General features: G+C 43.3%; 1 non-coding gene across 1 annotated transcript; it reads left to right on the forward strand.

The window, feature by feature from the left end:
• The first annotated feature begins 17,518 nt into the window (after positions 1-17,518).
• LOC112816288 (U6 spliceosomal RNA) lies at positions 17,519-17,622 on the forward strand. The gene has a single exon (XR_003206159.1). It is a non-coding gene; the product is annotated as a U6 spliceosomal RNA (small nuclear RNA).
• The last annotated feature ends 589 nt before the right edge of the window (positions 17,623-18,211 follow it).

Genomic DNA, 18,211 nt, shown 5'->3' on the forward strand with positions numbered 1-18,211 from the left:
GAGATGAGCATGGAATCCAGGCCCGGCCACTCAGTGCAATCCATCCCTCTAGCCTTTGAAACAGATTCATGTTAGACATGTTACCCAGACTCGGTTCTTGGAACATTTATTAACATTTATTATCACAACATGTCTTTCTGCTCAGGTTGAGGAAAGCAGAGGAAATACGTATGAAGCTGCTGGGGCCTCCTTGTAAAAGGAACCCACATGGAGAGAGCAGAGCCAAGAGGAAGAGAGACTGAGACCGTGTCCTAGATCTAGCCATGGCTGAAATCCACCCCTGGGCTTTTAGATTTACAGACACAAACACGAGCTCCCTCTGAGCTTAAGTCTGAATGAGTTGAGTTTCTGCACATGCAGTACAAAGAATCATAGTGCCCCAGACTCTTGACAGGGGCCGAATATGCCTATCTGGACTATGCCATCATCAGCATGCAGGAGCTATGTTGACATAATGAGGATGAGGGAGATTGTAGGGAGAAGAGATTGGAGGGGTGGAGGGAGGTGGGCACACGGGGAGGGGGTCCTGGAGGCCTGGAGAGGGGCAGTGCGGGAAGGAAGGGCTGATCAGTGGGCCCAGGGTCTGAGACTGGCAGAGAAGCACAAGACAGTGACCCCGTGGGTGGTGCCTGAGGCTTTGAGGACCCTCCCAAGAGTAGCTGGTGGACGGCATGAAGGCCGAAGCCGGCCTGGATCAACACCTTTGACCTCAGACCCAGCAGTTACTCGGGACCCAGTCCCGGGCCAGTATAAGCATCAGTAGAGGCACCCTGGGCTGACAACCAGGAGCGCCTAGAAATAGGGCGCTGGTTAGCAAAGTGTGGGCCGCTCTTCACGGGAATACCCCCGGCTGTCAAAGGAAGGCAAGAGACTCCGAGTAGCATGTCTGCCAGCTACGGAGTGAGAAAAGCCAGTTCTAACTCAGGCTCTACTTAGCATGAATGGATCTTCGCAAAAGAAAATGATACCTCCACGTGCCCAGAGAAAATGCCCTAGTATGTCTCATGATGACAGGGACTCTCTTAATCATGTCATGGGAGGTGAGTGGTTTTAGTTTCTGCTTTACCTCTTTCTGCATTTCTGACTTTTTTTTCCCCCAAAAGAAAGGAGAGAGCAAACCGAGGATGGGTGTGAAGTGCAGCGCCTCAGGTGGGCGGGGGCAGCGGTCACCCTGCGGGGCCGGGAGGAGGCCACCTGCTGGAGCTGCACCTGGCTGCTGTTGGGGACATGCCAGCCATGTCCACTGAAAGGCAATGCACAGTCTCCTCTCTCTCTCCAGCCGCTTGTCAGTTTGCGGACATAATAACATGCAGAAGCATGGAGGGTGCATTTGAGTTTAATGAAAGGCAGGGATGACGGATTCCAAGTTGACAAATGTCGAAGCAGAGGCTGGTGTCCAGGGTGGCCTGGCTACTGCTTCCAGACACACCACGGCTGCAAGGTCACCTCTTTTCTGAAACCAGAGCTGCCGCCGCTGCTCTGGAACATGAGTTCCATGACCCAAAGCGGTCAGAAGACGGCCTGCCATTTGGGGGTTCAGATGGGCATGCGCAAGCACTTTACAGTTGGCAGAGTCCTTTCACAGATGTCATCACCCCTGGGTCCTAGGTCCCTGCCTACAGGCTCAGGGAGCTAAGCCCCGGCCCCGTGCTGGCCCCACGTTGGCCACAAGTGGACAGCCAAGTCCACCTGCGCAAGCAGGGCCCCTGGGGTCCTTGGCTTCTATTTCAGCCTTAGTGAGTTGCTTTTTTTTTTTTTTAAGATGTATTTATTTATTTTAGAGAGAGAGAGAGTGAGCATGAGCAGGGGAGGGGTAGAGGGAGAGGGAGAGAGAATCCTCCAACAGACTCCCTACTGATCACAGACCCTGATGTGGGGCTCAATCCCAGGACCCTGAGATCATGACCTGAGCTGATATCAAGAGTCGGACGCTTAACTGACTGAGCCACCCAGATGCCCCTGTTTTTTTTTTTTTTTTAACTTTTTACTGAAGTATAGCTGCCATCCTGAAATGCACACCCATTTGAGGTGGGTGGCCAGGTGAGTTCTCCCAAAGCAAACACACCTATGCCACCAGCACCCAGGTCGAGAAACGGCATGCTTCCAGCTCCCAGAAGCCCAGGCTGGGCCTCTTAATTTCACTAATTCTCAATTTCATCTGGAAAGACACAAAAAGGAAGAGGGATCACCATCCTTGTTAAAAAACCCAAAGCCTGAGACAGGCAGCCCCCAGAGGGACACTTGCAGTAAATGCAGGAGAAAGAAGATGAGCCGGGGGGCCCTGCATGTCTGGCCCTGTGTGGCCGCAGTGGGCTGCACACAGGGCTCGGGCTTCTCTCCATCCCTCCCATCGCTGGTGGTCAGGAGGCACCTGCCCGCTCAGCCTCAGCCCCACCCAGATCTACACAAAGGATCAAGAACGTGGGACCACATGGGTAAATAGAAAGACTTTCTTTTCATTTAAATATCTTAAAATATAAATGACTGTTTAAAGCAAAAATAATGTAGTGTGGGGGTCTATAAATATGTGGACAACAATATATAACAACAATATAGCACTGTTATGGGTTGAACTGTGTCTTTCCTCCCCCACTGCCCCCCTAGTCAAAATATGTTGAGGTCCTAACCTCCAGTATCTCAGAATGTGACATTATTTGGAAACAGTGTCTCTGCAGATGGCATTAGCTAAGATGAGGTCATACTAGAGTAGGATGGGCCCCTAATCCAATAGGACCGGTGTTCTTCTCAGAAGATGGCCATTTGAAGACACCGATACACCAGGAGAACATCAGGTGACTTTGAAGATACAAGTAAGAGCTTCAAGCTGAGGAATGTCAGACTTCTGGTCAAGAAAACCAGGAGGGGGCAGGGAAGGCTTGGCTTCAGAGGAAGCATGGCCCTCGGGCACCTTGGCTTTGGACTTCTACCTTATGAGAGAGGAAGTTTCTGGGGTTTTAAACCATCCCAGTTTGTGGTGCATTGTTACACGAGTGGGAGCACAGAGGCTGAGGGAGAACGGAAGCATACGGGCATAAGGTCCTCATCCTACATGTGAAGGAGTATAATATCACTTGATGGTAGACTGTGGTAAGCTAAAACTGTTGCAGGGACAAGAATTCTAAGATGCATACTCCTCCCCCAAATCCCCACCCCCCTGGTATAACCCCTCCCATCTCCTTGAGTGTGAAAGTGATTGATGGCATTCCTCTGATTTATGTCACATGGCAGAGGTAAAGGGAATTCTGCAGATAACTAGGCCCTTAATCAGTTGACTTTGAACAAATCAAGGTTACCCTTGGTGAGCCTGACCTAATCAGGTGAGCTCTTTAAAAGAAGGTGTTTTTAAGACAGCTCTCCTGGGGTCCTTGAAGAAGTGAGCTGCTATGGAAGCTACAGCTGCAGTGAAATAAGTTCTCTCACCATCCTCATGAGCTTGGAAGGGGACCCTTAGCTTCAGGTGAGACCCCAGCTTCAGACGTGTTTTTTTTTTTTTCCCCCAGCTTCAGACTTGTGAGATTCTGAGGAGAGAACCCAGCTCAGCTGTCCTTGGAACCTGCCTCATGGAAACTCTAAAATAATAAATATTTATTGTCGATGCTGCCCAGATTGGTTTAATGTTTCAGGCAGCAGCAGCAAAGTAATACAATGTATATTATGATACCTAAATCAAGCACTAAAATAATACCAACAAAGGAATATAACTAATAAGTCAACAAAAGAGGTAAAATGGGATTATTAAAAATACCCAATTAATTTAAAAGAAGTCAGAAAAAGAAGATAAAAGGAAAAAAAGAACATAGGAAACAAACAAAAAATACAAGGCACCTGGGTGGCTTCATCGGTTGGGCTTTCAACTCTTGGTTTTGGCTGTGGTCATGATCTTGGGGTTGTGGGATCGAGTCCCATGTCAGGCTCTGCACTCAGCAGGGAGTTTGCTTGGGATTCTCTCTCTCCCTCTGCACCTCCCCTGCTCATTCTCTCTGTCTTAAATGGGCAAATAAATCTTGTAAAAATAAATAAATAGCAAGGTGATTTAAATGAAATAATGTCAATGATCACATTAAATGTAAATGGTCTACACAACTTGATTAATAGCCAGAAAATTTCAGATTGGATAGGAAAGCAAGAACCACATAGATGCTGTCTACAAGAACCCTCCTTTAAATATAAAGACACAATTGGTTAAAAGTAAAAAGATGAGAAAAGGAAGGAAAGTTGGTATGTCTACATTATCATCAGACAAAACAGATTTCAGAGCACAGAATATTATAACAGATAAAGAGGGTCATTTCATAATGACAACTGCAGTTGAGATTTTTACACCCCTTACTCAATAATGGACAGAAGAAGTAGATAGAAAATCAGGAAGAATATTAAACATTGCAACATTACCAAGTAACCTAACCTGATTTATACTTATAGAACCCTTCACACAACAACAGCAGAATACACATGCATATTTAACAAAACAAACCATATTCTGGACCATAAAACAAATCTCAGTAAATTGAAAAGGATTCAAGTCATAGAAAGTATGTTCTTTGGCCAGTGTGGAGTTAAATTAGATAGCATTAATAAACATTTTGGACTAAGAAATATGCTTCTAAATAGCTTATTGGGGCAACAGAAAAATTAATAAAGGAATTAAAAAATATTTTGATCTGAATGAAAAAGAAAACACATGTCAAAATATGTGGGATGCAGCTAAAGTGATACTTACAGGAAATTTTACAGCAGTAAAGGCCTATATTAGAAAAAATAAACCTCAAATCATATACTCACATCAACGACCTCAGCTTCTACCTTAAGAAACTAGAACAAGAAGAGCAAATGAAACCCAAATAAGCAGAAGAAAGAAAATGATAATATTTAAAGCAGAAATCAATGTATATAACAGAAAAACAATAGAGAAAAACAATGAAACAAAAAGCTGGTTTTCTGAGAAGATCAGCAAATTTAATAAACTTCTAGGCAGACTAATCAGGAAAAAAAGAGGGAATACACAAATTACCAATATCACAAACAGGAGAGGGATGTTAATACAAGTTCTAAAGATATCAAAAGAATAATAAGGAAATATCATGGACAATTTCATGCCAATCAACTGACAATTTAGATGACATGGGAAATTTTCTTGAAAGATACAAACTACCCAATCCCAGGAAACAAGAAACAGATAACTGGAATAGCCCTATATCTATCAAAGAAATGGAAACTGTAGTTAAAAACTACAGTTTTTTTGTCAGGAATAGGACAAGGATGCCTGCTTTCATCACTATTATTTAACATTTTTTAAAAAAATATTTTATTTATTTATTTGAGAGAGAGAATGAGATAGAGAGAGTACATGAGAGCGGGGAGGGTCAGAGGAAGAAGCAGACTCCCTGCTCAGCAGGGAGCCCGATGCGGGACTCGATCCCGGGACTCCAGGATCATGACCTGAGCCGAAGGCAGTCGCCCAACCAACTGAGCCACCCAGGCGCCCTATTATTCAACATTTTATTGGAAATTCTAGCCAGAGCAATTGGGCAAGAAAAAGAAATAAAAGGTTTTAGTAAAACTATCTCTAGTCACAAATGATATGATCCCATATAGACAAAATTCCAAAGAACCCATAAAAAAAAACAACAACTCCTAGAGCTAATAAACAAATTCAGTACATTTGCAGGGTACAAGATGAAGACACAGAAATCAGTTGTGTTTCCATACACCAGAAATTAACACACTGAAAATGAAATTAAGAAAACAATGCCATTTTTAATAGCATCGTAAAAGAAGAAAATATATGAGAATAAATTTAGCCAAGAAAGTGGAAGACTTATATCCTGTAAACTATAAAATACTGTTGAAAAGAAATGAAAGGAAGTCTGAATTTAAAAAAAATCCCATGTTCATGGATTAGAAAACTTAATATCCTAAAAAATGACAATACTACTCAAAGCAATCTACATATACAATGCAATCCTTACCAAAATTCCAACGACTTTTTTTTTTTTAACAGAAATCCTAACCCATTCTAAAATTCATATGGAATTGCAAGGGGTCCTGAAGAGCCAAAAGAATCTTGAAATGAATAACAAACCTGGACAACTCACATTCCCAATTTTAAAATTTACTGCAAAGCTACAGAATGTAGAGCCAAGTGGGACTTCCATACATCACTAGTGTGAATGTATAATGATTCAACCACTTTGAAAAAGAATTTGGCAGTTTCTTATAAATAAACATGAACCTACCATATTACCTAGTCATACCACTCCCAGATATTTACCCAAGAAAAATGAAAGCATATATCTACACAAAGACTTGCATATAAATGTTCATAGCAGCTTTATTTATAATAGTCCCAAAGCATAAACAACCCAACTGTCCATCAGCAGGTGCAAGGGATACATGTATTAGTTTTTTATTGCTGTGTAACAAATACCACAAATTTAGTTTACAATTACCACTTAAATAAACATAAACTTACTATCTCCCAGTTTCTCTGGGTCAGGATTCTGGAACATTTTGGTTGAGTCCTCTGTTCCGGGACTCACCAGGGGCTCTCATCTTATCTGAGTATCAGGATCCTCTTCTACCCTCAAGGAATTTGCACTTGTAGGACTGAGACCCTCAGCTCTAAGAGGCCACCCACCTTCTAATCACCATGACAGTTTGTTTCTTTAAAGCCAAAAGAACAAGCTCTCTCAGGCTACAAACCTGTCTGATTTCAGGAAGGACTCTGTTCTCCTTATAAGGTTCACCTGATTTGGTCAGGCTCACCTAGAAGAATCTCCCTTTTCAGTAACTCAAAGTCAACTGACTAATCACCTAAAATCTCATCATATTCAAAGGTCCCTCCTACACTCAAGGGGTGGGGATTATCCAGTGTGTGTATACCTCGGGTAGGAATCCTGGGGGACATCTTAGAATGCTGCCACCACAGAAACAAACTGTGGTATATCCATACAACAGGGATCTCACTCAGCAGTGACAGGGACAAAGCTTTCAATACACACAACAACATGGATGTAATTTAAAATAACTATGCTGGGTGCCTGGGTGGCTCAGTCAGTTAAGCGTCTGCCTTCGGCTCAGGTCATGATCCCAGGGTCCTGGGATCGAGCCCCGCCTCGGGCCCCCAGCTCAGCGGGAAGCCTGCTTCTCCCTCTCCCTCTGCCTCCACTCCTCTCTCTCTGTCTCTCGTGAATAAAGAAAATCTAAAAATAAAAAAAATAAATAAAATAACTATGCTGAGTGTAAGTAGCTAGATAGATATATTTATTATTTTGATTGTGGTGATGGTTTCATGAGTGTTTACATATGTTTACATATGTGACTCCTGAGTGCTTATTGTATGTCAATTATACAGATGTTTAAAAATTAACTTTATAACCTCTGATATTTGATACAGCTCTCAGAAAAGTATGTTTTTTTACTTTTCAACTATAATTTTTATGAAATTTAAATACAGGTCAGTTATTTCTGATGAAAACTTAACATTGAAACAGATTTGTGGTAAGCACAAAATGCACATCTGATTTTTTAAAAAGATTTTATTTAATTATTTGTCAGATTGACAGAGAGAGAGAGGGAGAGAGAACACACAAGCGGCAGGCTAAGGGAGAAGGAGAAGCAGGCTCCCCACTGAGCAAGGAGCCTGATGCCGGACTCAATCCCAGGACCCTGAGATCATGACCTGAGCTGAAGGCAGACGCTTCACTAACTAAGCCACCCAGTCACCCCTGCACATCTGATTTTGAAGACAGCATGAAAAAGGATATGTCATGAGTAAGTTTCATATTCATTACAGGTTGAAATGATAATATTCTGGAGATACTGGGTTCCATAAAATAGATTATTAACCTTAATTTTACCTTTTTTTACAAAAATGTGACCACAAGAAAATTTCCAATTACTCACAGGGCTCTGTGATATTTCTACCGGGCAGCGCTGTTCTAGAACAGACTACCCACAAGTTCCACATGCCACAAGGAGACAAACAGCCAAATCCAGAACGAGGGCCACTCTGTGGGACAAATGTCCCCGTTTCTCTAGGAAATCAATGGATCGAAGACCCCAAAAAACCAAAACAGAACAAAGGAAAGCAAGCAAGCAAACAAACAAACAAAAAAGTGGAGTGGGGAAGAAAGAAGGACTATTCTAGAAGAAAATGCAGTGTGTGGAGCTTGCTTTGATCCTGACCTGAACAACCCAAGTGTGAAAAGATACCTTTGAAGTAACTGAGGCATCTGATTATGGGCTGGCTATTCAACAACATTATGAAACTGTTACCCATTTCATGATTAGGTGTATCAATGACATGATGCTTCTAATACAAGCAGTCCATATCAGAGTCCTGGCAGGAAGTGACAAGGTGAGGGCACAGACGAGGAAGATGAGCCATGAGCTGATAGTAGGGGAGCTGGGAGCTGGGGACATGGTGGTGGTTCATGTTTGCCCTATTCTTTATACATTATTATTATTATTATTATTATTATTATTATTATTATTTACATAGGCTCCCCACCCAGCATCCAGTATGAAACCCAACATGGGGCTTGAACTCACAACCCTGAGATCACGACCTGAGCTGAAATCAAGAGTCACACTGAGCCACCCAAGCACCCCTGCCCTATTCTCTATACGTTTAAGCTTTTGAAAATTTCTGTAAGAAAAAGTTAAAAAAAGAAAAAAAGGACAAACGGAAAGTCTGTGACTTTCTCCTTGAAAGTCCCACGGGGCATGGGTGCCGGGTGACCTTGGGCTGCCCTCCCTGGCTGCGCAGGGGATGAGATGCAGCAGGAGGGGATGCAGGCTTCCTCATTAAGGTGACTGGCAACTGCGCTGATCAGTTTATTACACGCAATGTGCATCTGTCAACGGTGCCGCTCCCGAAATTGGTTACAGCGCCATAACCTAATTTGTCCCCCCTCCTTACGCTCGCTGTTTGCAAAATATAAGGGCACTTTCCCCGGCAAACATTTCAGAACTGCAACATGCAGACACTTAAAGCCCTTTTCATCATCCAAAGTGCTAATACAATTTGGCTGCGTTCATGCAGAAACATCTGTTTTTCAAGCCGCGGGCCACTCTGTCGTCTCGGGGTCTTTAACGCTTTCCACAATCCCCCTTGCACGCACTCACACAAACCGCCAAGTGTGCAATATCTTATCCTGAAGGGGCTTGTCAGAACAGTCCCGGCGTCAGAACCGCTGAGCTGTGACCACCCCCGGTGTGGTCCAGACACGGCGCCCTTGGGGGACTCATGGGCACCACTGCTAAGCCTCAAAGGTCTGGGGAGTTCCACCATTTTCCTGGGGATATATCACAATGCAATCTTGCCTCCCAACAGGGGCTTCGATGCGTGGTTAGCCTTCTCCAAGGATCAGAACCAGCCACCTCTCCCCCCGCAGTCACTTGCCCAGGGTGGGTCTGGGCGTGCGACCCAGTCTAGAGCCCCAGCTCCTCCCTCCTGGCCCCTCTGCCTGCTTCTCTTGTGTTTGTGTCTGCTGGTTAAGAGGGGAAGAAGGCCCAGAGGACTCCCATACACCGGCCACCCCCATGCTGCACTCCCAGCCTGTGGCGGTGATAGTGGTCCAGTACCTGTCCACAATCCCCCTTGCCCTTATATTTTGCAAACAGCGAGCATAAGGAGGGGGGGACAAATTAGGTTATGACGCTGTAACCAATTTCAGCATGCTCACAGCCAGGATAGAGAGAGCAGACACTGAGCTGCCAGGGTCTCTGAGAGTGGGGGGGCCTGGACCCTTGCTCCTTCCTCCCCTTCTACTTGACCACACACATTCTGTACAACTCTTGATCGACTCTTCTAGAGCAGCAGGGGCATGGGCTCCTCCTGGGAGCCTCCCTTGAGTTGACCCCAGCTGCAGCCCTCCCTCACTCAGGCGTGAGCTTAGGGATGCCCTGGGCCCCACACCAGGGCCCGCTGCAGGGGAGTGCCCTGGTGTCCCATAGTTTGATGAACTTCGTGGTCTTCCAAGGGGACAGTGTGTCCCCAGAGTGCAGACCAACATGAGCAGTGTGGGAAGAAAATATGAGACCTCCTTTTTAACATTTTAGCTTTCACTGAAAGTGCTTTTGTTATGTAATGTTTGCCACATGAAAAGGTTACTGGTAACACATAAGCTATGAAGCATGATGACAAATTAGATGCCTGGACCCCTCCACCCAGTCAGGCCATGAAATATTTTCAATCCCTCCATTTCTTCCACCTGTGCTATCCTCCCTACCCACCCCACTTTCACCATTCCCACTATCTGGAATTTCAAAAGATTCATTAAAAATATTTTATCTAACTCATATAACTCAATAGAAAAAAAAACAACCCCAAACAATCCAATTAAAATGCATTAATTATGATTAATTAATGGTTAATAATTAATTATACTTCAACCTAAAAAAATGGGTTGAGGATCTGAATAGATATTTTCCCAAAGAAGACATCCAGATGGCCAACAGACACATGAAAAGATGTCAACGTCACCGATCATCAGGGAAATACAAATCAAAACTACGATGAGATACCACTTTACGCCAGTCAGAATGGCCAAAATTAACAAGACAGGAAACAACAAGTGTTGGCGAGGATGTGGAGAAAGGGGAACCCTCCTACACTGTTGGGAATGTGAATTGGTAGAATTTCCATACTGTGGAAAATAGTATGGAGGTTCCTCAAGAAACTAAAAATAGAACTACCATATGATCCAGGAATTCCACTTTTAGGTATTTATCCAAAGGAAACAAAAACACTAACTTGAAAAGATATCTGCACCCCCATGTTCATTGTATCTTTATTTACAACAGCCAAGATATGGAAACAACCTAAGTGTCCACTGATGGATGAATGGATAAAGAAAATGTGATGTGCCACAGCTAAAATCATCCTCAATGGTGAAAACCTGAGAACTTCCCCCCTAAGGTCAGGAACAAGACAGGGATGTCCACTCTCACCACTGTTATTTAACATAATACTGGACGTCCTAGCCACAGCAATCAGACAAGAGAAAGAAATAGAAGGCATCCAAATTAGTAAGGAAGAAGTAAAACTTCCATTATTTGCAGATTACATGATACCGTATAGAGAAAACCCTGAAGACTCCACCAAAAAAATTCCAGAACTGATAAATGAATTCAGTAAGGTCGCAGGATAAAATCAATGTACAGATCCATTGCATTTCTATACGCTAATAATGAAGCAACAATAAGAGAAATTAAGAAAACAATCCCATTTACAATTGCACCAAAAATAATAAGATACCTAAGAATAAACTTAACCAAAGAGGTGAAAGACCTGCACTCTGAAAAATATAAAACTGATGAAAGAAATTGAAGACAACACAAAGAAATGAAAAGATGTTCCATGTTCATGGATTGGAAGAACAAATATTGTTAAAATGTCTATACTACCCAAAGTGATCTACACATTTAAATATCCCTACCAAAATACCAACAGCATTTTCCGCAGAGCTAGAAAAAACAATCCTAAAATTTGTATGGAATCATAAAAGACCCTAAATACCAAAGCAATCTTGAAAAAGAAAACCCAAATGGGAGGTATCACAATCCCAGTTATATTCAAGTTATATTGCAAAGCTGTAATAATCCAAACAGTATAGTGTGGGCACTAAAATAGACACATAGATCAATGGAACAGAATAGAAAGCCCAGAAATAAATCCATAATTATATGGTCAATTAATCTTTGACGAAGGAGGAGAGAGTATGCCAAGGGAAAAAGACAGTCTCTTCAACAAACAGTGTTAGGAAAACTGGACAGCTACATGCAAAAGAAGGAAACCGGACCAGTGTCTTACACCATATACAAAAATAAACTCAAAATGGATTAAGGACCTAAATGTGAGACCTGAAACCATAAAAATCCCAGGAGAGAACACAGGCAGAAACCTCTTTGACATCAGCCAGAGCCATTTCTTTCTAGATATGTCTCCTGAGGCAAGGGAAACAAAAGCAAAAATAAACCATTAGGACTACATCAAAATAAAAAGCTTCTGCACAACAAAGAAAACAATAAACAAAACTAAAAGGCAATCTACAAAATGGGAGAAGATATTTGCAAATGACACATCTGATAAAGGGTTAGTATCCAAAATAAATAAAGAACTGATACAACTCAACACCTCAAAAACAAATTAAAAATGGACAGAAGACAAGAACAGACATTTCTCCAAAAAAGATATCCAGATGGCCAACAGACACATGAAAAGATGCTTGACATCACGCGTCATCAGGGAAATGCAAATCACCATAAGATATCACCTCACACCTGTCAGAATGGCTAAAATCAAAACGATAAGAACCTTCAAGTGCTGGCGAGGATGTGGAGAAAAGGAGCCCTTGTGCATTGTTGGTGGGAATGCAAACTGATGAAGCCACTGTGGAAAAAAGTATCCTCAAAGACAGTGTTCCTCAAAAAATTTAAAACAGAACTACCCTATGATCCAGCAATCACTCTACTAGGTATTTACTCAAAGAATACAAGAACACTAAATCGAAGGGATACACGCACCCCTGTGTTTATAGCAGCATTACTTACCAAATTATGGAAGCAACCCAAGTGTCCATAGATGAGTGAATAAAGAAGATGTGGTCTATATATGTAGACAATGGAGTAGTATTCAGCCATAAACATATAACGAAATCTTGCTATTTGCAACAATGTGGATGGACTTCAAGGGTATTATGCTAAGTGAAATAAGTCAGGCAGAGGAAGTCAAACACCATCTCACTTATATGTGGAATCTGAGAAAACCAAACTCATAGATCCAGAGCACAGGTAGATGATGGCCAGAGGGGAGGTGAGGGTTGGCGAAATGGGGGAAGGGGGCCAAAAGGTATAGACTTCCAGTTATAACCTAAGTCAGTCCTGGGGGTGTCATGTACAGCATGGTGACTAGTCGGTATCACTGTATTATAGATTTGGATGTGATTAAGGGAGTAGATCCTAAAGAAAAAAAATTATCTCAGAAGTATGTTTCCCTAAGCAATCTATTGTATAGCTTGCTTGCTTCTCAGGGTTTTTTTTTAAAGATCTTGTTTATTTATTTGAGAGAGAGACAGAGATAGTGAGAGAGAGAGCACTAGCAGGGAGGGGAGGGAGAAGCAGGCTTCCCGCTGAGCAGGGAGCCCGATGCGGGGCTCGATCCCAGGACCCCGGGATCATGACCTAAGCCAAAGGCAGCCACTTAACGACTGAGCCACCCAGGCACCCCATCTGGGAAGGCTTTTTAATGATAAATTCCTTTAACGGAAAGAGTCGTGCTCAGATTTCCTATTTCTCCTTGTGTCGGTTTCAGGAATTTATGTCTTTCAAGGCATGTGTCCCTTTTATCAAAGGTATGGGTATTGAAGTTCTCCATAAAAATCCCTTGTTATCCCTTTAACTCTGCAGGGTTTTGGTAGCTTGTGTTTTCTCCTAGTTAATCCTTGCTAAGAATGTATCAATGTTATTAATTCTTTCAAAGGGTTTTTTTCTCTCTTGTTTTCGGTTTTACTTATTTTTCCTTTCTCGTGAGATAATGTGTATAAAGAGACAGTAAGCACTCAGACAGGCAGGCCCTCCTGGCTGCTTAGCACATGTCTGTCCAGTGGTCAGATGGATGGACAGACGGATGGCCGAGCAGAGAGTGGGGCTCCATAAAGACAAAAGGAGCAGACAGGTGACACCACCAAAGACAGCCCTGACTGTAAACATCTCAGACTGTAAACAGCATCAACTGAGCTCAAGGCCCACCTGGGCTGGGTGACACTGTGAGGTCCCCTTACGTCCCCAACCCTTTGTTTTCTCATCTGAAAAGGAGATGGAAGTTGCTGGGAGAAGTTCCTGAGGCTACTGGCCCTACACAAAGGTGCCTGAACCATCAGAGAGACGTGTTCATTTTATTATTATTATTATTATTATTATTATTATTATTTGGCCAAACTCTGTTGCTTTTGAATGCTCTTTAGAACAAATGAACCATTTGCTGACCAAATAAATCAAGGAGATCTTTATGCTGCAGGGGCAATGTTGCGTTGATTTCTAGAGGCTGTGCTCCTTCCCCCGCCTTGGGGAGATCTGGTGCACGTAAAGCAGGGATTCACCAATTAGGATGACCCATGGGGCAGGATGGAAAGGCCTTTAACTGGCAATGCTGGGGCTTGTGGTAGCTTTCTTCAAAATGAATACAACTGAGGCAGCCCCCATCCCCAGTCACGGGCCTTTCACAGACAAGTCCATCAGACTCTTCCTGGCGGAGTTTATGTGGCTCAGGGGTGTGGGGCATCCTTGGTGGTGGTGGCCTGGGTAGTGAGGCCTTAAGGAAGTCATGGAGGCAGATATGGCATGCATGAGAAGGCTCCCTTTGGCAGGGCCCGAGCCCAGGGAGCTCTGCTGGGCAAGGGAGGGCCAGGCCCCCTCCTGCTGTCATTACTGAAAGTGAGGGATGCATGCTGGGTCCCCAAGAAGTGAAGGAAATGCGCACACACACACTGGATGCCTACTCTGTACCAGACACTGGCATCATGGGCCCCATTTGGTGTCTGGAACCCAGAGGCATCCCCCAGCGAGGAAGCAGCGGGTTCAACCCCCGGCCTTCTGCTACCTTGGGTTCCTTGAGGAATCTCTGGGGGGCTCTGCATGGAAGGGGCATGGTGGGCACCTTTGCTGAAAGAAGCCACCCCCCTGAGGCAGAGCCAGATGCACAGGCCAGGCAGCCCAGGGTGCAGTGGGAGGGCACAGTGACAGGGATAGGAAGGGGACCAGGAGGGATGACTGGAGGGTGGGAGGGGAAACTGAGATAGGACACCCCAGGAAAGCCTGCAGCCCCAGGGCCCCGGCCTCTCCTCCCCACAGCCCCTCTCCATGCCACCACGGGCAGTTGTCCGGTCCCCAGGAGGGCACAGGATGGGCTGGTGGAAGGCGGGCTTCTCTTCCCAGATACACATCCCTGTTTGTAATTTTAAAACAACGTCGACTCAAAACACCGATCCTGAATCGAGTTTTGAGGAAATCCAGATTATGGGAGAAAACTGATGTGAAGACCTGCATCAGGAAAGACAATATGGAGAGATGGTGGTGGATGGAAAGACTCTAGTAAACACACAAACACGTGTGATGCATGATCATCGACTGGATCCCAGATGCAAAGATAAGGCCCCAAAGGACATTCCTGGTGAGAGCTGACTACGGACTGTATATGAGAAAGGTTTCTGTGTTAACATCGTTTCTTGAGCGTGATACCTGAATTAAGGTTCTGGAGAACGTCCTTCTTCTAAGGAGATGCTGCTATACCTGCTCTCACACGGTTCAGCAGAAGTTGTGAGCGCCGAGATAATGAGGAATGGATCTAGGTGGGGGGTGCACCATTCTGCATGAAGCTTTCCGAGTAAAAAGCTTGGGGACATCTCCAGGTCCCTGTAGATAATGGCAGCCACCTAAATGCAGATCGACCAGGAGAACAAATAAAATGGGCCACACTCAGGCCTAGAGCTTAAAAGAGACAGAAAGTGTGTAGGACCAGTGCTGGCTGTCTCAGAAACGCCCAGCTTCTGAGGATGTGGCTCAGAGGTGTAGGCCCTTAGAGGGTTGGTGGTAAATGGACAGGAGGGAGTGGCACGGGGAATTCAAGGGCCTACAGAGGCAAAAGCGAATGGGAAATTCACAGACAGCTCACCATCCTGCATCCCGTAACACTCTAAATAAGGGTATGCAGTTCCTGAAACCAACACAAGAGGGCACTCCTGAACTAAGAAACCTGACGTTACCCAAAACCCAGTGCCAGCCTACGTTTGTCTATTATTAGCAGTCCCTGCAAACATAAAGACAATTGTAAGTTAACAGAAGGTAACAGACAATATCCATACAAAAGCAATACAAGGAGCTGACAATCATTCTCCCCACAAACCACTTTACAGGGGAACAATGTGGCACAGCATCCTGACTTGAGCAGCCTTAAGAAAGCATTCTGAGACGTGACAAAACACCTTAAGCATAAATTTGAAAACTCAAAACACAGATGAACACACACACAGAAAAAAAGGTAAACATGAAACCAGAATTGCCCAAACTCAGGAGAGAAATTAAAAAACACAACATCATCTCAGAAATGAAGACTAAACCAGACGCTCTCTTAGGGAGAATAGATTTGACCGAAATTTTAATAAAGCTCATTGAGGAGAGGAATGAAACAACCACAAAACCAAAATGAAATAAAGACAGGAGTGAAGAGGATTATGTAGAAAGTGATAGATACAGAAGATGGGCAAAAGGGATCTAGTGTACAGACATAGCATTGGAAGAAAAACAACATAATTAACATTATAATCATTTTCCAAGAAAACTTTCTGGAAATAAAAAGACTTGAATCTGCATATTCAACTGCTCCCCTGAATGCACCACAAAATCGGTACTGAATGGGCAACTCCAAGATATTTCTTAGTGAAATGATTAGACTTTAAAGGTAAAGAAAAAAAAATCCTTTGGAGCTCCAGGGAAAATGATCAAGTCTCTCATAAAAGGAAGGAGAGTGTGTTTATATTAGACTTCTTAACAACGTGTAAGCAATACAACCCAGAGCAACATTATAACGAATTCAAGGAAAGCAAGTATGAGCTGGGATTTTATAACCAGCCAAACTATCCTTCAGCTACCAAGGGTACAGAAAACCATTTTAACATGAAAGAAACCAGGGAATGGTGTACTGACGAGTCCTTCTGGAAGAAGCCATCAAAAGCAACGCTATATCAGACCAAGGAATGACTGGGGAGACCATAGTGAAAATAAATAGTAGCAAGTCGAATCCAACACCATTGTGCTGGACAGACTCTCAAGGACCCACTAACCCTATCTCCTGGCATTTATGCCCTTGAGTTTGGATGGAACCTTTCCTCTAACCAACAGAATATGGCAAAGACAATGGAATGTCAATTCTGTGATTCTGTTATATAAGACTGTGTCTTGCTAGATTTACTCTAGCGATTCTTTGCTGGCCTGATGGAGCAAGAGGCTGTGTCGAGGAAGCCCACAGGGCAAGAAACGACAGGTGGTCCCTAGTAACTGCAGGAGGCTTCCAGAAGCTGAGGACAGATTCCAGCCAACCACCAGCAAAACATTTAAGCTCTCAGTCAGGCACGTGGAAATAAGTGAATGCTGCCGGCAACCACATGAAGAGAAAAGCAGATCCATTCCTAGTTGAGCCTCTAGATGAGGACCCAGTCCTAGCCAACACCAGCAAGAACCCAGCAAAGCTGTGCGTGGACTTCGGGTCCACAGAAACTAAGAGATAATGGACGTGTGCTATTTTAAGCTACTGAGTTTATGGTAACTTATTACACAGCAAATGGATGGCTCACATAACCATATTAAAACATCATATATCATGCCCAAGTGTCTTCCATTTCAGGAAGGCAAAGATGGCTTAATGTTCATATTTAATAAATGTTGTGTCTTATTGTTTGCCTTATCCTCTCATCCTGGACCCAAAATTAGGAAATCCATTAATATGATTCATCTTATTGTACTCGCGTCGGCAGCACATATACTGAAGTTGGAACGATAAAGAGATCAGCATGGCTCCTGCACAAGGATGACACGCAAATTTGTGAAGCATTCCTTATTTTATTTTATTTTTGAAGCATTCCATATTTTAAAAATACATATGATTCAGCTCATTCATAGTGCTAGGAAAAATACCATATAACTATCTCCATATATGTCTTCAATGAAAATCAATATTCATTCCTGATTTTAAGAAGCCACCCAATAAAATAGGAATTAAGGTATACTCCCAAATATATACACATATACATCTATCTCCCTATCCTAAAGTCAACATCTCTCCTAACGGGGGAAGACTAGAGGCCTTTTTACTAAGCTCAGGAACAAGGGAAGGAGGCTCCTTTATATTCAATATTCAATATTGAATTGGAGGTATTTAGCCAATTTAATTAGAGAAAGCAAGTAGATGCATAAAAATCAGTAAAGAAGAAGTAAAACTATTTCAATATTCAGATGACAGCATACCTAAACTCTCTAGAAGAACTGATGAAACTAACAACAAATGAGGTAGATAGACACGAAACTAACAACAAATGGGGTAGATGGACACAAAACAACACACACACAATGACTCATTCAAGATATGACAGAAGAAAAAAATTTATAATAGCAACAAACAAAGCCAAGTACCCATGAATAAACTTAACCAAAA

Source organism: Callorhinus ursinus, unplaced genomic scaffold, assembly GCF_003265705.2.
Source record: "Callorhinus ursinus isolate GAN/ISIS: 27379988/994484 unplaced genomic scaffold, GSC_fseal_2.0 scaffold81, whole genome shotgun sequence".
Taxonomy (NCBI): Eukaryota; Metazoa; Chordata; class Mammalia; order Carnivora; family Otariidae; genus Callorhinus; species Callorhinus ursinus.